Source organism: Pteropus alecto, unplaced genomic scaffold (assembly GCF_000325575.1).
Source record: "Pteropus alecto unplaced genomic scaffold, ASM32557v1 scaffold155, whole genome shotgun sequence".
Classification (NCBI taxonomy): Eukaryota; Metazoa; Chordata; class Mammalia; order Chiroptera; family Pteropodidae; genus Pteropus; species Pteropus alecto.
Window position 1 is genome coordinate 9,262,177 of NW_006438113.1, and position 22,832 is coordinate 9,285,008.

At 38.3% G+C, this 22,832-nt stretch overlaps 1 protein-coding gene and 1 pseudogene across 2 annotated transcripts in view; one reads left to right on the forward strand and one right to left on the reverse strand.

Annotated features, from left to right (window-relative positions):
* Nucleotides 1-22,832, reverse strand: part of LRMDA (leucine rich melanocyte differentiation associated) — a 977,969-nt gene that overhangs the window by 638,336 nt on the left and 316,801 nt on the right. The gene's annotated exons all lie outside the window — the stretch shown is intronic.
* On the forward strand, nt 17,665-17,783 carry LOC112482834 (annotated as a pseudogene).

The window sequence follows — 22,832 nt, forward strand, 5'->3', positions numbered from 1 at the left end:
AAGAATATCTCATGAAAGCAATGGCCTCTCCAGAGCTCTTCTTGGTGCCATCAGCAGCTCTACTGCAATATTACCCGTGTGCTAAACACCCCCCACATACTCTCTTTGGATTGCCTGACGTCAGATTTGCCTGGCTCAGCCTCTTGCCTGTTCTTGTTCTACCAACATGATCCATGTTGCCCAGTTATCTATAATGCGCCTGGTGTCCTCACCTCTCTGATGTCGTTCTGAAAACACCATCCTTTGTTCCAGGAGCCACAGGGACTCCTACCTAGGAAACTCTGGATTCTCCCCAGGTCTCTGACATTAAACAACCTGTGCACATGTGCTCACCCCAATCATTTCTTGTCTATCAGCTCTGCTCTGGCATGAGTTCCCTGTTCACCTGGAACAGGGCCTGAGAGAGATGGAGTGATCATATAGCCTAATTATTGTTGAATGTAAATGGCAAGGTATTGGGGAACAGGAATGGGGACAAGGCATCACACTCGCCCCCAAACATACAAAGTATATGTCCCTGAATTCCAAAGTCTCATACTAACCTTTCAGTTAAACTAGGAAACACAGTTAATCAGGCCCCAAAAGAAAGTGTGTATGAATAATGAAAACAAACAAAATATAGATTCCAGAAAGTCTGTCAATAATCGCTAGCTAGATTCTCTCTTCGCCATTTAACTATAAATCCATACTCACTAAGGATTGTATCACAGATCATAAATACCTGTTTATATCATGTCACCACATTCGGAATTGCCCCAGAAAATCATTAACTGGCAAAGAAAGTTTGCAGTTTAGAAGATAATGGTAATAAAATGCTCCTCTCTACATTTCCTACTAACAGTCAAAAGAACAGATAGAAACCTCTAAATATATATATTTTAGCATGCAATCATAAATATCTACCACCTTTTCCAAAGACACATTGCATGAGCTAATTTATATCAGGCTGCTAACTTTTTGTTTCATGCTATATTGATGGGCTTGACAGTTTTTCGAAGAGTTTATAACTGCAGCAGTGTTGATCTTATTTAAAGAGAATATTAAATCAAATCCCTTGTCATTGGCATAAAATCTCCTATAGCATCAACAAAAGGCGGCAGTTTTCATTGATTCTCTGATACAAAAGACATATGAAGCAGACCGATGCTGCTCTGCCAAAAAAAAAAAAAAATCACAATTAAAGCCCCATGAAAACTATTAGTCATTGTAAAGGTCATCATCGACTTTTAATGGCATCCTAAAGGGAAACAATATGCTTCATTTCAACATCAAGGGCAAAGAGAATAAAATACTATATTTCCAGGGTAGGCATAGCAGAGAGTACCAAGAAGCCTTAAATAAATACTTGTTGCATCAAAAGGAAACCCAAATAAAACATAATTCACATCATTCATTTCACCGTCCACATTCATGAGGAGGAAATTTCCAGGGGAATAGCTGACGAAAAATGCATGCACACAACTAGATGTGCTCAGTCATACTGAATGAGCCGATACAGGAAGTGGATTCGCTAAGTGGCAAAAGGTTTTCACTCTTCCAGACCAGAGGAGGGACCATTTACTAACTGGGAATTAAAAATGAGGGTCTGAGCTCCATTTGTACCACAAATGAGCAGGTCACTGCCCTCTCGGGCCCTCAGCTTCCTTACCTGTAAAGGGATTTAATCTAGTTTCTGTGAATCTTCTCAGATCAACAATAGCAAACAGATTTACTCTTGCATTAACTCTGATTGTTACAGTACCATCTTTCTAGATCTCAGTTTCCTTAGTCCTAAAATGAGAGGGGTACTGTGTTGAGAAGGATTCTGAATCAGCATCTAGGCACAGCAACACAAAAAGAGTGCCCTGGTGACTTAGCAACGTGCTCCAGGGGTGCCGGGGAGGGAGGGAGGGCATGGCAGCAGCTCAGCCAGCTCTTAGCCCTGAAATGCCAAAATTATGTAAAATTCACCCCAAGTACACTGGAGAGAGCGCCTAATTTATCAAGTGACCCATCTGAGAGAAAATGCTATGTCTTCAACCAAGGTGCTCTATATAAAGTTCAGACCGCAGCAGGAGTTGGGGGTAGTGCTTAGTGGTAAAATAGAAAATTGCCATGAAAATAACCAGGAAGCTAACCATTTAAATTCCGTCTATGTTTACTCATACTTTGGGGCCTTGGAATCTCTTCCAAAAATCTCCTATTCATAGGGAATTTGCTGCTATTTTCATCAAATGTTTTACATTCATTTATTTAATAAGGAATTCCTAAGGACCTATTCCATACAAAGAGCTGTGCTTAGCGGGGTGAGAAAGCCATCCCATCAGGGAAGCCGCATGCATAGTGGTTAAGAGTGTTGGCCCTGGATTGAAATTACCGGGCTTCAAAATCCAGCTCCTCTACTTGCCGTGTGACCTTAGACAAGTTAATCTGAGCCACAATATTTGAATCTGCTAAAAGAGTACAATAATACAGTCTCCATAGGACTACTGCGAGTTATACACAAGATAACCTTTGTAAAGTACTCACAGGGTACCTCGTTTAGCAACATTATACCTCTGCATAGGCTACTCCTTTAAGGTCCATATATAAGTAACTGCCCCCACTTTATCTTCAGAGATTTCAAAAGCACTTTAAAGTCAATGTGTCAGAACCCGATTTGTAACCTGCTTATGCATTCCCACCAACCACTCATCTGTTAGACTGCATCATACAAACGCTGTTTCTGCAGATCCCAAATGGCAAAATGTAGGCAATTTCATGAGGGTCGACCCAATGGTTCAAGCCAGAAATCTAGATGTCATCTTCATCATCTTTTGCTCCTTCAGTGCCGCTCTGCCAAGCCCTGACGACTGGGTCTCCTCAAAACACCTCGACACTTTCCACTTCTTTTTCCACCACCACCACCACCACCACCACCACACTGATGCAAATCTCTGCTGTCTCGCCTGGATGGCTACAATGCCCTGAAAAATGTCCTACTTTCACTCCTGCTCCCACCATCTGTCTGCAACCAGCGTGACCTTACAAAATCCCAACCTGAGTTTCTTAGCTTCCTGCTTAAAACACTTGAGTAGCTGTGCGGGTCTCAGAGAATAAAGATAGATGAATGGGTAAAAAAGACGTGATATGTATACACGATGGAATATTACTCAGCCATTAAAAAGAATGAAATCTTGCCATTTGGGACAGCATGGATGCACCGAGAGGTATTATGCTAAGTGAAATAGTCAGATACAGAAAGACAAATACCATATGATTTCACTTATATGTGAAACCTAAAAAGCAAAGTAAACAAACAAACAAACAAAATAAAAATAAACTCATAAATACAGAGAACAAACTGATGGTCACCAGATAGGAAGGGAGTTAGGGGTATGGGTGCCCAGATGAAAGGATTAAAAAGTACAAAATGCCAGTAAGAAAATAGTCGTCGGGATGTAAAGTACAGCATAGGGAAAACAGTCAATGTGTGGTATCGGGGGTACCGAAGACTTATCAGGGTGATTACTTCATAAGGTGTATGTCTAATCATTACATTGCACACCTGAAACTAATATAGTGTATGTATGTAATTGAAAAAATAAATTTTAAATAAATACGTACATACCGGAAACCTTCAGGGTTGTGCTTGGCCTACCGACACCTTCTCTACCTCCCTGGCCTCACCACATTCCCCGCCTGCTCTCTGTACTCCAGCCACAGTGACCTTCGTCCAGTTTACAAATGTGCCACCCTCCTTCCTGTCCGAGACTCTGTTCATGCTGTTTCTCGGTCTGGAACTGTCTTCCCATCCCATTCTGCCTTCACATCTCAGCACAAACCTCACTTCTTCACGCGTCGTTGGCTTCGTGGAAGTACAACCTGCTCAGCTACACAGGACCCCACACTTGACTGAATGTTCTGCTGCTGCCATCTTGAAGTTCTTAATCATTTTGGAACAAGAGGCCTTGCATTTTCATGTTGCACTGGGCCCTGCAAACTACGTAGCCAGTCCTGCCCTCAGGGAGCCTTCCCTAATAGTTCAAACGCCTCTTCACAGTCCCTCACAGTACCATGTACCTGCCCTTTTATGCCACCTATTACAGTCAACATTTTTACCCTGATTTGTGAAACTGTGATAATTGTGATGGTTTATCGTCCCCATTAGAACGTAAGCCCCATGAATCCAGGGTCCATGTCTGATTTTTGATTTCCACTTCATCCCTAGCACCTAGCACACAATAGGCAATCAGTAAAAGCTGACCGGATATTTGTTTTTATTATCCCATTATCATCCCTGTTAGTACCCTGAACCATTAAGACTAAGAATCCAGCAGGGAAGATAAAGAAACTATACAACATGGCAATGGATAATTCCCACCAAGTGCTGCTGGAAGAGCACACTCACTTTTGGGGGTGACTATGGAGCTGCAGGGAAGGCTTAGAGGGAGAACTGAAACAGGCAGTTCCTTGGCTGCATCTGATGGGCAGAGGTCAGGGGAAGGCAGCCCCTTGAATAGAAGAAACAGCGTAAGTAAAAGCACAAATGTAAGGCTGAGAATGGGAACTAATGGTAGATAAAACATTCTGGCATAAGAGCTTAATTTCAGAGGAAAGTCGGTCAAAACTGTGGAAAGTCTTAAACCCAGGCTAGGGAGTTCACTTTTTCTTCAAGTTAAGTGTGGATGTGATAAATGCAGTGTTTTAAGAAATTAGGGTAGTTCCTTATGAAGCCTTAAAAAGTGTCAACATCATTACTCAAATAATTGCATAAAGATGATTTTCTAGCTATACAAAGAGAGAAGAACAATGTTTGAGCTCAGCGCAATACCTTCTTCTTTTTGGAACCATATGTGAAAACATGGCTAATAAAAATACGCTCTCACATTATATACAAATGCACGTTAAGCACGCTATACTTTTCAAAGTGCTTTCAAACACACTGTATATAAATGGCTCTCAGCCACCTTTGACGCACCCCTCATCAATTGATCAAGTGCTTGGTCATCCCAGCTGACATCTTCCAGCTGGTACTGCTCCAGAAAGACATTTCTCAGATGAAAGACACATACATATTTCTCCAGAAGGCAGGAACATATCATCTGCAGCTCCCTGCATCAAAGACTGAGACTGGAAAAGGAGGTGTTTATTCTACTCGGAGTTGTCGTTATTACTGCTTAAATTCGCCAAGACAAAGGTGAATTTTTCTAAAAATATAAAGAATGCCCTTTAACAAATGAATAATTCACAAGTGCCCACGTACTGTGTTTGCGTGCCTGTGTAACAGGAACCCAGTTGAGCAACAAAAATGCTCTCATTGTGATGTACAATAAGATCCAAGTGCTCAAAAACTGCACTTAACTCATTACTCAGAAACACGTCCATTGCTCAAAATGGATAGCTATTTAATTTCAACTCGAAGACTATAGGAAAAATGACAAGCCTCTGTTTACACACTCCCTATTTAGAATCAACATAAATACAGGTAGATTATGTCTTCTATCTAAGGCAGATCAAAGAACACCACAACACTGTGCAGCCCCGGCACTATTCTGTCCCATTCCCACAGTCTCCTATATGAATTCTTGTCATTGCATCAATTTAATCCCCTGCCATTTTAGGTCTCTGCTCGTCAAGCTGAATGAAAAGCACAATAGCTGGCATTTAATGTGACAGCGAACCTTTTTCCAACCTGCCTCCTTTAAAGTAAAAGTTTATCGAATGCACAAAATTCCCTTTACAGCTCATTTGAGATGCATAAACAATCCCACAGACAGAAAAGAACAAAAATAATAATTTGCCCTTTTAAGGAGCTGGGCTGCTTGGGGGAAACGTTGAATTCCAGACCCCCTGTTAGTAGCTGGGCAACGCAGGCCACTCTGCCTCCTCACTCGCCAGGCACACCCGCGGCTGCCCAGGCCCGAGCCCTGTCCAGTTTGCTGTGCCTTTGCATCTCCTTGAAGGCTCTACCTCTCTTGACAATCCCAGAGGGAAAATGCTGCTTCCCCACCCTGCACCACATGCCCCTCCACACACAAACCCTGGCCATATGCTTAGTGCTCGCTCCATCTTACATGCTCCCTCTACTAGCTGGGATTTAGAGCACTGACAGCCATGGGACAGACCTCTAGCTAGAGTCACAATGAATTGAAAGGTGAGAACATATTCTGCACACTCACTCTCGACAAGGATTCCAGAGCTCAAACAGGTAGAGACAAGAAGCAGTCTCAAGAAAATCAAATTATGTCAACATAACCAGAGCAAATCTTGTACTGCCCTAAAAGCCACCAAGTGACACCTCTGCCAGCAGGAGGTATCTTCTGAGTGGGGGAAAGACAGGACACAGAAGGGAGACACATTTTAAAAGCCTGCGACATAGAGTAGGAAGATCTGTGGGTCAAAGAATCCCAAAGTGCATTCTTTCCTCTAATTTCTAACGTCTCAATAAATCAACTGTGGTTCAGATGTTGGGACCCCAGCACACAGCAGAATAACCATGGTTCATAACCACAGGCATCACTGAAGCCTGTGACATGTAAGGCATAGTCAGGGCTTCTAAGTTGTACCACTTGCCAAGACAAAGGTGGAAAAAAAGGAATCTCAACTGGCAGTTGATCAACTTGATCCTGATGGGTTAGCCAGGATCTTCTGACAGTGCTGTGTGGCATTAACAACACATTAATGTAATGAGGAGGCTTCACAGAGCTGTGCTTAGTAATTATCACAGACAGACTAGAAAAAAAACCATAATCCTACTAGAACATTCAAAGAGCCTTCCATATTTGCAGAGAAATTACCCCGGACTACCGACAGTTTAAGAACTAGTCCAGATCTAAATAAACCTGAATTAACATAAAATAAATTACATGAGATTTCTTGAGTTTTCAGGAACCTTGCTAAATTTCATGGTTTACCTTGCTATAGTTTCATGTTCAAGACAAAGTACTATTATGCCCCAATCACAAAATATCCTCAAAGATAACTGCATAGTCTGTATTTAAAAGTTCTAATTGTGACTGAAATCACAAAGTCTCTGATTTTGTACATGGGTGAGCTTCCCAAGTCAAAGTATTTATGTCATTGACTTATTTCTTTCTCTCTCTCTCTTCCTCCCTCCCTCCCTCCCTCTCTTTCTCTCACTCTCATTCTAAAAATCTGAACTGCAAAATTGCTACACACAGAAGTTCATGAAGAATTGATGGTAACAGAAATCACACAAGGCCTCTCTGGCTTCCAGGAAAGAAACCTGTCTGGAATAATGACCTCAAAAGTCTCTCTTGTCATAATCTCAGCTACACAATACCTCAAAATCTTGATCATTTTGCACAGCCCCAACCACCCACCGATGACCAAGGTCAGTTCTACTCAGGACTTTTGCTAGCCACCAGGACAAATGCACTGCCAACCCAGATGCCTGGAAATGTCTGCTCCTTCTGCTTGATTCAGATGTTCAATTCACACCCATCATCAACTGTCTCACTATAACATATTTTCATCTTAAAGATTCCTTTAGTCTTGTATGAAGTAGGGGGTGATCCATCTTAGATAAATCACATACACAAAGTACTTCTTTTTGGCCAATGGAGGCCTGGCCAGTGAATCCCTTCAGGGACCACTCAGATTAACAACTTTATATTCTTCAACCCTTACTTCAGACCTCTAATTCATTAAGCCTCAGTATATTAGGATAATAGGGATCTCTGGTTCATTTTACAGATAAGAAAACTGAGGTCCACGGAGGCTAAATAATTTGACTCTTAGGCTCACAGAAAATGTCACTAAACCAGCACAGAAAGTAGTTTCCTTGACTACTGAGATCTGAAGAATGTTTATGAACGGCATCAGTAAAGACATAGTTGAAGTGGGGGGGTGGGGGGAAGTTGTTCCACACCAGAGTTGTTTCCTGACTACAGATGCAGCCTTTGCCTCCTACACTTCCCTAGTGTTCCCGACTAGGGCTGGCAAGAATCTCCATCAACTCTCAAATACAGGAACCACTCCTCTCATGCACAGAGAAAATGGTATTCTCAACCTTCCGTCTTAGTCAAAGAAACCCAAACTGGCTGATACAAAGGACAAGAATTGTTTTAAGCCTCCATTCTCCCGAGCTGCAAAGTGGACTTCAGCCTGCCCAAATTCTCTGAACTATCTCCCTCCAAAACATACACATCCCAAAAGTAAGCCCCTCCCAGAGCAAACCCTGTGGCTCCAATCCTTAGGAACAAGAGCAAATACATCCTGGGGCTTTGAATACGCGGAGACAGGAAGGTAGAGAGGAGGAATCCTCAGTCAGGGCCAGGAGGAAAATCGAACCTTTGAAAATTGCAAAGCAAAAACTGCCAAGAGAGAGTCTTCACTGTCACAGCTGCTTACCATAGAAATCTCTCCTCATTTGGGGATGACATCGGCAGACCTGATTTTTTGTCACCAGTCACTCCGTACTTGCTTTAATTATGCAGCACACCAACAGAAATTTTCTTTCTGATCACATAAATCACATCTCTGTGACACCAGGCTCAATAGGCACCGCCAGAACAATGTGGTGAAAGCTATCGACTCCATCGCTCAAGTCCACAAGGTGTATCATTTAGCCAAGAGTGATAATTAGACGCAGAATATACTGAAAACTGTCAATAGGCATGTCAATAGGAGAACTCTTAGCATCTAACACCTAGTGAATCAATGGTGTTTTTCAGCTATAAAAATCAAGAAAATGATAGCTTTCAAATGAATGGTGGAAAGGAAACAGGAGCCTCCTTGGGGAGGAATAAAACAGCTCAATTTTCCCTTACTGAGAGGCTCTCCAACTACTTCACTCAATGGAAAAGGTCACAGAACATTACAGCAAAATATCTCTGAAACAAGATGTACAACAGCGCTGGGACATGACATGCTGCCTGGGTACCCCACTAAGGCCTCACTATCTTTGACCTGACAGGAGCAGCAAATGGGTCAGATGGCAGACCAGAGCCGGAAAGGGAGGTTGAGAGAGAGGGAAAGAAGATGGTGATTCAGCTGCAGGGGGAAGAGGTGTATCCCATTCATGAGACTATGTGCAGGGGCGGGGGTGTCTGAGACCAAGTACAGAGGAAGTAGGCACTTGCACTGGATGCTGCTGAAAAGACAGACAACCTCTTAGCAATGCTCAATTACATTTCACAATCAATGCAAATATTACGAGACAATACTTATATGCTGTTCTAAGTACTCTGCGTTCTAAGTACCTCACTTAATCCTCATGACAGCTCTATGTAATAGGTAACATTATTAGCCCCATTTTACAGATGAGGTAAGTTAAGGCACAGAGAAGTTAAATAATTTGCCCAAAGGCACACAGCTAGTAAGCAACAGAACCTGAATTTGCATGCACTGAAGCTGAGCTCTCACACAGCATGCTACGCTGCCTCTCACGACGGTCAGGCAGCACTCGGTTACACCTGCCTTTTCCCTTCTAACAAGAGAGGTGACAGGTGAACCTCTGTGAAAGGCTGAGAGGTACTATGTCCTCTGGGCAAGTCTTGGGACTTCTCTGGGTGTCTGGTTCCTTATATGTGGAAGGGAGGCCTTGATCATGAGACTTGTAGAGTACGTTATAATACAATGAGTTCACCAAGTGGCTTTACACACTCTCATTCACAGCCTGAAAACTGAACCGTCATTTCATTTTACAGACACACAAACTGAGCCTTAGAGAAGTTTAGTAAAATGCCTCTGATCACACAGCTATGGGCAGTGCTAGAACCTGGTGGTTCTGACTCTCAGACTGTGTTCTCCATCACCACATTAAACTGAAGGCTGCAAGAAGGCTTTGTGCATAAAGTGCCAGGAATGAGTGACTAGTACATTTGGTTAGTCCTCAGTAAATGATAGGAGCAGTGGGAAGGGCAAAGGGCAGGAGAAGGAGGAAACAGGGAAAAACAGAGGCGGAAGTAAAAGGAGCTGGAAAAAATATATATATTAGTGTACATCTGGACAAGATCGCAAATAACTTCAGCCATTAACAAATCAAGAGAATGAACATGAGCCGCTACTTCTAGTTTCAATCTAATATGCTATTTATTTAACCTACTATTAGTACTCTCTTTAGGTGCTCTTACATTAAATTGGTGAGGTATTTTTTAATCAAACAAAGCAATAAAACTAATTTTATGTAACATTTATTAAACTTTTACTATATGCCAGGTTCTGAGCTTGGCTCTCCCATTTTTTTTACAGCTTTATTTGAATATAAGATAATTTGTTCCTCATACTTACAGTGTTCAATGAGATTTTTTTCAATTATAGTTGCTATACAAATTGGTTTCAGTTGTACAGCATAATGATTAGAAATCTATATAATTCACAAAGTGATCACCCCAATAAATCTAGTACCCCTCTACCTCCTTACATATTTATTACATTATTGACTATATTCCTTATGTTATACTTTATATCTCCATGACTATTTGTAACTATCCATTTGTACTTCTTAATACATTTTTCACCAACCCCCCAACACCCCTTCCATCTAGTAACCCTCAAAATATTCCCTGTATCTATGAGTTTGTTTCGGTTTTTGTTGTTGTTGTTGTTGTTTGTTCTTTAGATTCCACATGTACGTGAAATCATATGGCATTTATCTTTCTCTATATGACTTCCTCCTTTGACTCAGAATCAGGGGTCCCCAATCCCTGTTAGGAACTGGGCCACACAGCAGGAGGTAAGCATCAGGCAAGCAAGCAAAGCTTCATCTGTATTTGCAACTGCTCCCCAGTGCTAGCATCACCGCCTCAGCTCCACCTCAGATCATCGGGCATTAGATTCTCATAGGAGTACTGGTCTCTGGTGCCAAAAAGGTTGGGGACCACTGCTCTAAATGATAGCTTTGCTGGATAAAGTAATCTTGGTTGTAGATCCTGAGTTTTCAACACTTTGAATATTTTGTGCCAAGGCCTTCTGGCCTGCAAAGTTTCTTTTGAGAAATCAGCTGACAGTTTTATGGGAGCTCCCTTGTAGGTAACTGTTTTTCTCTTGCTGTTTTTAAGAGTCTCTCTTGGTATTTAACCTTTGGCATTTTAATTATGATGTGTCTTGGTGTGGGCCTCTTTGGGTTCTTTTCTGGGGGGACTCTGAGCTTCCTGGGGTTGTATGTCTATTTCCTTCACCAGGGTAGGGAAGTTTTCCATCATTATTTCGTCAAATAGGTTTTCAACTTATTGCTCTCTCTCTTCTCCTTCTAGTACCCCTATGATCTGAATGTTGTTATGTTTGATGTTGTCCCATAGGCTCCTTAAATTATCTTCATTTTTTGCGGGGGGATTCTTTTTTCCTGTTGCTGTTCTGATTGGTTGTCCTCTGTTACCCCATCCTCTAAGTCAGTGACTCGAAGTTCCACTTCATCCACTCTATTGATTCCCTCTAATATACTCATCATCTCAGATACTATATTCATTTCTGTCTGGTTCCCTTTTATAATTTCCATCTCCATTTTTATGTTTTTTATATTTCTGTTAAAGTTCTGAGTTCATCTACTCTTCCCCTAAGTTCATTGAGCATCCTTATAACCAATGTTTTGAACTCTGCATCTGGTAGATTGCTTGACTCCATTTTTACTGGAGCTCTGTTCTTTCATGTAGGACATGCTTCTTTGTCTCCCCATTTTGACTGCCTTTCTGTGTCTCTCTCTAGGTACTAAGCAAAGCTTCTAAGTCTTCCAGTCTTATTAGCATGGCTTTATGTCGTAGGCATCCAGTGCCACAGTCCTGAGAGGGGTCCAGCTGCAGACCAAGTTTAACTCCAGCCTATGCCCCTCCAGGGCCACCTGGTAAGATTCGGCAAACAATCTCCAGATGGCTGATACCTTTGCTGTGATTTTGTTACCTTGAGAGGTCATGCCAAAAACTGAGGTTGGGTGCCACCAGGGTGGGGCTTGGAGCTACTCAACAAGGGGCACAGTACATGCTGAGGACACCACTGGATGTGTCTTGGGGAGGGCTGCAGTTTGGGAGGGGCAGAGTTTCAGGGAGTCTTCTGGTCAGAGCAACTCTGTTACGCAATTTGATGATATCTCAGCTATGGCAGTTCCTGCGTCCCTACTCTGGGAGGAGGCTAGGCTCAACAGAGGAATAATGGATGCCACCAGCACTTCTTCCCAGGAAAAAGCTGGGCCTCCGGCCCGCGCCCTGAAGCTCAAGAACTCAGCATCCTCCCATATGTCCCTGGTGTCCCTGCTTCTTCTCTTGTCCCCTAGAGTCTAGGACGTAAGCTAATTATGTTACTCCTCTACACAAAACCATCAATGCTTCTTATCTCGCCCAGAGCAAATACCAAAGCACTCACTATAGTTCACAAAGACCCCTAAAACTTCACTCCAACTCATTAATCACGCTTCTGCTCAGGGCTTTGCATTTGCTGTTCCCTCTGTCTGAAGTGCTCTTCCATTAAATCCTCCAAAGGGGGGCTTTTTTCTAATTCTTCTGGTCTCAGTACAAGTATTTCCCTCACCAGAGAATTCTTACCTAAACATGCTATCTGACAGTTGTTTACTATCTGTTTATTTTCTGCTTCTTCAATCTACAAAGTAAGCTTCAAGAGGTGGTGACTTTGTTTTAGTCATTGCTGAACTACAGCACCTTGAACTGTGCCTCATACACAATAGGCTCTCAGTCTATAATGACTATCTGAATAAATGAATGAATCCAGATGCACAGAAAAAAAACTTGAATATCAGTGATAAAATTAGTCACTGGTTCAGCCACTTAATTCTAAGCATCTTCAGTGAGCAGAGTTGGACATGTCTCCCAAAAACCATGGAGGCCAATCTGATTAAAAGGTATTCACCATGAAAAATAAGAGCTATCCTAAGGCAGGGATCCAGCTAAAGATCCATGTTTCCTGGAAGGAGTCTGTACAATCAAAATATCCCAAATCACCAAAAATAGAAGAATGAAGAGAACACCAGAAGCACATCCTCATTGCTATCCCCATTTCCAGCCTTATAGAGGAATATAAGAAAGCTATTTATGGGAGTTCCTATTCTGGTAATAATGAAGTAACTGGTATCAGACTAACTCTCCCACAGGTAAAAATTATGAACTCTGAAGAAAATATAAGCAACGACTGTCTACCAAAGCAGGCAGGAATGGAGCAAATTCATTGACCTTTACTAAAGAAGTGAACCATATAAGGTGATATCTATGTTTAAATGGCTTTTCCCTTGAGGCCACTTTGCTCTCTGCAGTGCACATAGAAGCTAGAATTCAAGAAGAAAGTTGAAATCTCACTAGCTTTAAAAGCCAGAGAGCAGGGTAATCAAAGTGGTTGGAAATTGTAAAGGGAAATATGAGAGCAGAGAAATGACAGAAGTAGAAAATCTGCATACATCCTCCTCACAAATCCTTAGCTTACTCCTGAACCAGGGGGACACAAGGGAAGTCCATATAGTCTGGCAGAAACTAACAGATGAAAGGCTGAAAAAAAGCTACCAGGTACTTCATAAGCTGTCCATCATAGGGGAGTCAGTTTGGAGTTTTAATTCTAAATACATTGGGCTTTATATCAAAATCCCTAAAGGGAAACACCTTAAAAGTACAGACAATGCCCAAGGATTATGATTTTGCACTAAGACCAATAGCAAAATTGAAACTGAGCTGCCCTTCTTAAGAAGATGTGCAAACAAGACTCCTCAAGTTCAAGGTTATCTGCCAGTAATTCATTTGCAAAAATCAATCTATTATAAAAGTCAACACTTTTAAGAAGAATGTAACAAAATCCAGAATCTTAGCAATATTTTAACACAATGTCTTGTATACAATGAAAAATACTAGACATGTAAAAATGTGATTTATAGTCAAAAGAAAAATCAAGCAAGAGAAACAGATCTGAGACAATACAAATGTTTAGACTTTAAAGAATTATTATAAATATTTTTAAGGAATTCAAAGAGCATCACGATGAGTAAACAAATGGGGGAATCTCAACATATAATTCTAAGCTACAAATAAGTAACCAAATAAAATTATATAATAAAAGTATCTAAAATGATTTTTTTTTAAAGATTAAAACAAATGAGCAGAGTCTCAGTCAAATGTAGGACACTATCAAGTGCCCTAACATATGTAATTGGAAGATGAGAAGAGAAAATTAGGCAAATGCAATATTTGAATAAATAAAGGACATAAATTTTCCAACTTTTGGGGGGAAAAAACAACAACATACCGATCAAAAAGTCTTCATAAACTCAAAGCTGGATAAATACAAAGAAAACCACACTAAGGCTCTGAATACAAAAGATGAAAAGGAAATCTTAAAAGTATCCAGAGGAAAAAGATACATTAAATTTACAGGACAACAAAACAATTGATGGCTGGCTTGTTGTTAGAAACAACGGATATCAGAAGTCAATTGAAAAATATCTTTAAAATACTAAAAGAAAAAAATAAATCATCAATCTTGAATTTCATATTTAACAAAAATATCCCTCAAAAATGAAGACAAAATAAAGGTTTTTACAGATAAATGAATACAGACGATTCATCTCTGCTGACCTTCATTACACTAAATTATGCTTAACAGAAGTATTGCCAGATGGAAATTTGTATCTATAGGAAGAAGAGCATCTGAAGTAATAAATATTAATATAAAAATTATTTTTTTCTTAATCTCTTTAAATGTAAACTAACAGTTTAATACAAAAATTACAATGGGTTTATATTATAGATGCAAAAGTGAATAACAAAATAGCACCAAAAGAAGGAAAGGTAAATAGAATGGATTAAACTGTGGCAAAGTTGTTACATTTATGTGAAGTTGTACAATATTAACTCTGAGTAGGCTGTGGAAAATGAAGCTAAATTGGGGATGCAAATTTTAATCTCTAGAAAAAAATGCTAAAAAATAATTTAAAAGCTATATGAGAAATTAATATATACTAAAAAGCATTCCATTTATCTAAAAGAAGGCAAAAAAAAATGAGAATAAAGAAAAGCAGATGGGACAAATAGAAAATATCTTAAAAAATGTTAGACTTAAGCCCAAACTTATCAATAAGTATGTGATACAAACAGCTAAACATTATAATTAAAAAGAAAAGATCATTGACCTGAATAAAACAACATGGCTTAACTGACTGCTATATACAGAGATGTATGTATAATATAAATACATAAAAAGGTTGAAAGTGAACAAACGGAAAACTATATTTGTACTCTGGAAAATAGAAGTATAAAAAAGCTGAAATGGATACACCAATATCAAAAAAATAAACTTCAAGAAATGAGTACTACTAGAGATTTAAACAGAGATATTACATAATGATTAAAGGATCAGGTCATCAGGAAGTCATACAAATCATAAATGTTTGTGCACTTATATACAAAAACTTCACAATAGATAATGTAAAAACAAGATAAATCTAAAAGTACAAACTGACAAATCCATAATCGTGGTTAGAAGATTAATACCTCTCTCTAAGAAATTGATAGAACCGCAGGGCAACAAAATCCGGTAAGGATACAGTAGATTTGAACACACTGCTGAACAAATTATTCCAACTGATATTTATAGAACACTATACCCAATAACTACAGAATACACATTATTTTCAAGTACACAAGGTATATTTATAAAGATAAACCATTAGTTGTGCCATAAAATGTCTCAATAGATATTCAAATATTGAAATTTTAAAGAGTGTATTCTCTGAAAAAAAGAATTAAGTTAGAATTCAATAAAGTATAAGATATCTAGACAATCTGAAATAAATAAAAATTATAACAATTCACTTCTTTAAAACTCATGAATCGAAGAAGAAATTGCAAGGAGAATTTGAAAATATTTTGAATGGTATATTGATAAAAATAAAAATAAAAAACAGCATAATCTAATGGATACAGCTAAAGTGATGCCTGAAGGGGTTATTTATAGCTTTAAATGCTTCTAAAATTAGAAGTTTAAAACCATGACCTAATTTTCCATATTAGAAAAAAATATCAAAGCATATAAAAAGAACCAATGAAATAAAAAAGAACTGACAATAGAGAAAATCAACAAAAGCAAAAGCTGGTTCTTTTAAAATATTAATAAAATTGATAAACCCAGAAGAAAATCTTCATGACCTTTAATTAAACAAAGATTTTTTATATACAACACAAAAAGTATTATCTGTAACAGAAAAATTGATATATTGGACTGAAACAATATTTAAAACTTTTTCAATTCAAAACATACCATTGTAAAAAAAATAAAGATAAGACAAGAGTAGGAAACAATATTTGCAAATTATATACCTCATATAGAAATTATATCCACAATATATAAAGAATACTTACAACTCAATAATAAAAAGATACATAACCCAATTTCAAAATAGACAAAGGATCTAAATAGATATTTACCAAAGAAGATATACAAATGGCCTAATAAACAGATAAAGAGCATTCTAAATTGTCAGTCACTACAAAAATGCAAATTAAAACCACAGCAAGATATACCATCAACTCACTAGAATGGCTAAAATGAAATTTAAAAAAAGATGAACAATAACAAATGTTGGGCAAATGTAGAAAAATTGGAACTCTCATACACCGATGGTGGGAATGTAAAATGGTGTAGCCACTGAAGAAATCAGTCTAGCAGTTTCTTAAAAAGTTAAAGATAAATTTACCATACAACCTAGCAATTCCACTTCTAGGTATTGACCCCACTGAAAGGAAACATACATCAACACAAAGATGTGTACATAAATATTTATAGCAGCATTATTCATAACGGCCTTAGACTGGAAACACCCTAAATATCCATCAACTGATAAACTTAATGATCTATATCCATGCAATGGAACATTATTCAGCAATAAAAAGGAACAGAGTACTGAGACATGCCATACATGCATGAATCTCAGAAACATTATGCTAAATGAGAGAAGCCAGACACAAAAGACCATATACTGTATGACTGCATTTGTATGAAATGTCCAGGAAAGCCAGATCAAAAAAAAACAGAAACTAGTTTACTGGTAATTTAGAGCAGGAGGGGGGAACAGGAAGTGACTGCAAATGGGCAGCAGAAATTTTTTAGAGGTAATAAAATGTTCTAATATTAGATTGTGGTGATAGAATGTTATTAATGCATTTATTACTAAAATTCACCAAACTATGCATTTAAAATGGGTAACTTTTATGGAATGTATTTTTACCTCGATAAAGCTGCTTGAAAAAAATGATAAACTCCTAGGCAAGAGACTAAACAAGAAAAAAAGAGAGGAAGAAAACCAATTCAGGAATGGAAGAAGGCTATCACTAAAGAGTCTATGGACATTAAAAATGATAAAATGATAATAATGGAAGAATTCAACAGTTAGAGGACGGAACAAATTTCTTGACAATGCAGCTTAGGGTTAAAGAAACTGACACACAAAAAATAGAAAATCTCAATAGCCTTGTATTTATTAAAGAAATTAAACTCAAAATATGTAAAAACCTTCTGAAAATGAAATCAACAGGCCCAAAGGATTTCATTGCTGAATTCTATCAAAAAAATTTTAAGGTAAAAACAATAGCAAAATTACACACTCACTTTCAGAAAATAGAGAAGGAAGGAATACTTCCCTACTCAGTTTGAGGCAAGTATAATACATCCATATATGATAGATATACAAGAAAAAAAAATTACAGACTAATTTCCATCATGAGCATAGACTCAAAACCCTTAACAAAATATTTGCAAGTCTAAGGCCATGCTACCCTGAACAAGCCCGATCCCATCTGATCTTGGAAGCTAAGCAGGGTCGGGCCTGGTTAGTACTTGGATGAGAGACCACCTAAGAAGACCAGGTGCTGTAGGTATAAAAAATAAAAAATAAAGGATTGTAAGCTGACAAGGTCCTTGCAATCTATGAGGTCAACTAAGGGTTGCCTCACCTAAAAAAAATGAAAAATAATAAAAAAAAAAACATATTAGCAAACTGAATCCAGAAATATACAAAAAGAATAATACATCATGACCAAGTGATGTTTATTCCAGGAAAACATGATGAATTTAACTTTAAAAATCAACAAATTGCATTCACCATGTAACAAGAAAAAAAAAAGGAGAAAACCCACACAATCATTTCAATAGAAGAGGAAAAAGCATTAGACAAAATTCACATCCTTTCATAATAAACTAGGAATAGGAGGGAACGCCCTCAATCTGATAAAGGGCACCTAAAAAAATCTATACGCAACAAAATACACAATGATAAAATACTGAACACTTTCTCTCTAAAATTGGGAGCAAGAATGTCTATTCTCCTTCTACTTGGCACTGTAATGAAGGCCTTTGACAGGGCAATAAGATGAGAACAAGAAACAAAGACATAAAATTAGAAGGAAGTAAACCGTTTCTATTCCCAGATTATACGATGGCTTACACAGAACCTCCTAACAAATTTTATAAAACTAAAAATACTAAGCGAATTTAGCAAGGTTGAAGAATACAAGCTTAAAACACAAAAATCAATTATATTCCATTTTTATATTTCTACATACTAAAAGCAAAATAATGAAAAATGTAATATTTTACAATTCCACTTATAATGGCATCAAAAACATAAAATGACAATGAAAAAATAAAAGACATGTTAAGAAGTCTACGCTAAAAACTACAAAACGTATGAGTACATGGAAAGATGCAATCTTTTTTTGGATTGGAAGCTTTAATATTGTTAAGATGTCAGTTTTCCACAAATTGATCTACAGATTCAATGCAATTCAAACCATAACCTCAGATGTATGTTTTTGTAGAAACTGACAAGTTGATTTTCAAATTTATACAGAAAAGCAAAGGACCCAAAAAAGGCAAAGACTCTTAAAAAGAAATACAAATTTGGAGGATTTCAAGACTTACTATAAAGCTACAGTAATCAAAACAGTATGGCATTGGCATAAGGATAAAAATACAGATCAATGAAACATAACAAATAAACCAGAAACGGACTCACACATTTATGGCCAATCGACTTTTGATAAAGTTTCCAAGATAACTGAATAAGGGAAGTATAACTGAAAAGAATAAAGGGAGCTGAAAACACTACATAAGCATGTGAAAAACAATGACTCTCAATTCTTAACTCACAGAAGTGAAAATTAATTCACCATGGATCGAAGACTTAAACATAAAAGCCAAAATTCTAAAGCTTCCAAAAGAAAACAGAATATCTCATAACCTCAAAGAAGGCAAAGATTTCTTAGAACACAGAAAATACTAATTTCCCTCCTTACCCCCATCCCCAAGAAAAGAGATACATTTATATTTATTAATATAAAAACCTTCTGCCCATCAAAAGGCCCCATTAAGGAGATGAAAGGGTAACCCAAAGACTGGAAGACATTTTTTAAATAAATATAAATACAGATGTAATATAGATATCTGACAAAAGACTTGTAAGAATATATAGAGTACTCTACAAATCAATAACCAAAAAATAACTCAATTTTTTAAGTGGGGAAATATTTTAACAATCCATTCACAAAATATGATAAATGTCCACTTAACTCATGAAAAGATACTCAGTATCATTAGTCATCAGGAAAATATATTAAAACCATAATGAGATACCATTTCACACCTATCACAATAAATAAAGTTAGAAAGACTGACAACACCAAATAGTGAAAAGGATGTAGTGTAACTGGAAATCTCACACATTCCTGGCAGAAGTGTATATGGTACAATCGCATTGGATAGGTGTTTTGCCAGTTTCCATAAATTTATACCAATATCTATCTAACAATTGCACTCCCAAGTATTTATCCAATAGAAATAAAAACCTAGATCTACACAAAGACTTTCACATGAATGCTCATAATAGCTTTATTCATAATAACCAAACATTACAAACAACCATCAACAAGAAAATGGATAACAAATTATTAAATAGTCATACAATGGAATAACACTTCTGATAGGGATAACATGGGTAAATCTCAGAAACATTTTTTTGAAAAAGAAACAGACACATGAGTACATACTACATGATCCCATTTATATGAAGTCCACAAACAGGACAGTTGTTTCCAATAGAGGATGTGTAAAGTAGCGAAAGGGAAGTTTCTGAAATGATAGAAATGCCCTATATCTTAATTGGGGTGCAGATCCATAGTACATACATTTATTAAAATCATTTTACATTATATGTAAGATCTGTGCATTTCACTTCATCTGAAATTTTCCTCTATTTAAAAATAAATCCTAAAATAAAATTGAATTTGCTTTAAAAAGATTTTTAAAAGCTAGCTGGGTAGAGTATTAGGATCATCTCCATTATCCTGTGGTAATGAACACCCGCTAAGTCTCAGTCCCTTAAGCAGGAGTCAGCCTGGTGACCAAACACAGCCTGGTGACCAAACACAGCCTACTGCCTGTTATCAATAAACCTTTATTAGGACATTTTCACGCCCATTTGTTCACATATTTTCTATGTGTAAAAAAGTTGAGTAGCTGTGACAGAGACTATATGGCCTGCAAACTAAAAGTCTAAGATGGTTTCTACCTGGCCCTTTACAGACAAAGTTTGCTTTTTATCCCTAGCTTGAAACCATAAAGGTTTCTTGCTCATGCTCCATATTAATTAGAAGTGAGCTAGGAGTTCTGCTTCATGTCATCCTCATTGTAGGATCTAGCTGATAGAGCAGATTCTCTGGAATGATGTTGGTCACTGTGATGAGAGAAATGAGCAAGTTCTGAAGGATCTTACACCAGCGATAAAACGATCTAGCCCCAAAGTAACACATCACTTTCCTTACAATTCCTGGGCCAGAACTATTCACATGACCCCATTCACACACATGACCCCATTCACACAAAGGGACCAGAAAACACAATCCCACATTTATTCATATATGTGCCTGGAAGTGGAGGAGAACTGGGCCATTCGCCAAATAGCACTAATGACTACCACAATAAAACTCAGAACCAATCAGTCCAGGTGTTTATTTCCCACGAACATGTATAACCCTGAAATATTGCCCTACTGAGTAGAAGTTCTAATCATAAAAATTCTAAAAGTTGCCCCTCACCCCACCCTTTGGCTCCCATGTTATACTGGTTAGGGAACCCAGCACTGTTTTCTGCCTTCATACATCCAGAATGCAAATCTGACTAACCATCACCTTTGCATTTAATATTCTTTAATAGGGGTTTCAGTCCTTGAGAAGTAGTCAACACAGACTCTGCCAAACCTCTGAGACCCTGCAGCCTCATCTCTCTCTGACACTGGTTCGATTTTGTTGCTCTGGAATACAGCGTATAATTACCCAGGCATATTGTACTATTTCCGGAGTCCATCCATTCTCTTGCTCCTGTGGTTTCCGCTGTGTGGAATATACTCTCACTCTTTAAGACTCAACACAGTCATTATCTTGTCCACAGAGCTTGCCATGACCACCGGTCAGAGAAAACTTTGCTACTATTACATCAGACCCAAAGTCCCCAAACTGCTGCTATTGCACCAGGCCCAAAGTACCTAATCACAGTACTTAGTCAATCAGGTTAAATGACAGCTAACTTACATTGTACTCACCAGGTGGCAAGCACTCTTCTAAGCACTTTTCATGTATCATCTCATTTAGTTCTCATAACGACCTAGAGGTAGTACTAGTACCATCTTTATTTTATAGCTAAGGACACTGAGGTGCAGGGACATTAATTAATTTTTGCAAGGTCTCACAGGTGTTAAATGGCAGAACTGGGGTATGGCCGGTAGGCTCCAAGGCATAATCTTAACCACTCTATTATCCTGCATCTCAACATTGAGAGCAGAACTGTCTTTCTTTGAGTGTAAGGCAGAGATCCCCAACCCCAGGGCCACGGACTGGTACCTGATCTGTGGGCTGTTAGGAGAACCAGGCTGCACAGCAGGAGGTGAGCAGCTGGCAAGCTAGTGAAGCTTCATCTGTATTTGAGGCGCTCTCCAGTGCTAGCATCACCGCCTCAGCTCCACCTCAGATCATTAGGCATTAGATTCTTGTAGGAGCACTGGTCCCTGGTGCCAAAAAGGCGTGGGGCCGCTGGTGTGAGTCGCTCAGCAGCAAAAGTAGTTACTCATTCCTTTTTCTATACCCCCAGTGCCTGAATCCTAGGTATTTAGTCAATAGTAGCTGCGTAAATCAAGGTTTATTCAGATGAAATAAATGAGACCCTGGATTCTGCAAACCAAACTTTCTGCTATATAAAGTCATCTTGACTAGTGACATTCAGGAAGTAGGCAGATAATTACCATACATACCTTTTCCTGGATTCCAGGCCTTCCTCCAGGGCTGCTGGCCAACTTGGAAATGGAGAGGAAAGGTCTGAATTATAGATCATTAGAAAACAAGCTCCTCTAAGTTGGGACAAGCATCTATCCAATCATTCAGGAACGTTTACAGAATCCTGACTGTTTAGAAATGCAAGAAATGACTTTGTGCAGAAAACAGCACAAAGCTTTCCTAAAAGTTTTTCCTTCCTCACTTAATTATGCTTTAAATTCTTAATAGCTATAATTATGGAAGATGGCATTGTCGTGCCTGTAATTTTTCCTATCCCCCTTGGTATTTATTGATGATAAATGGCTTTATTAAAAAATAATGATAATTACCTTGTTTGGTTGTATATCAATATAGTTTCAGTTTTTCTTTATTACCACTTATGGAATTTTATGGATTGCCAACATTTAGCTTTTTATTGGTTTATATTCTCTTGATGGTATAAAAAGGGGGAGAGGAATTAACAATAATTTTCTTCCTTCATTTCCTGACACCCCCCACACAACTTGCCCCAACTCTGAGAGCAATCTAGTACACTATTCACATGGGAGGTTATCATTTTCACCACTAAGTAATTCTAACAATTAGCTACACACCTTAAAATTCTCC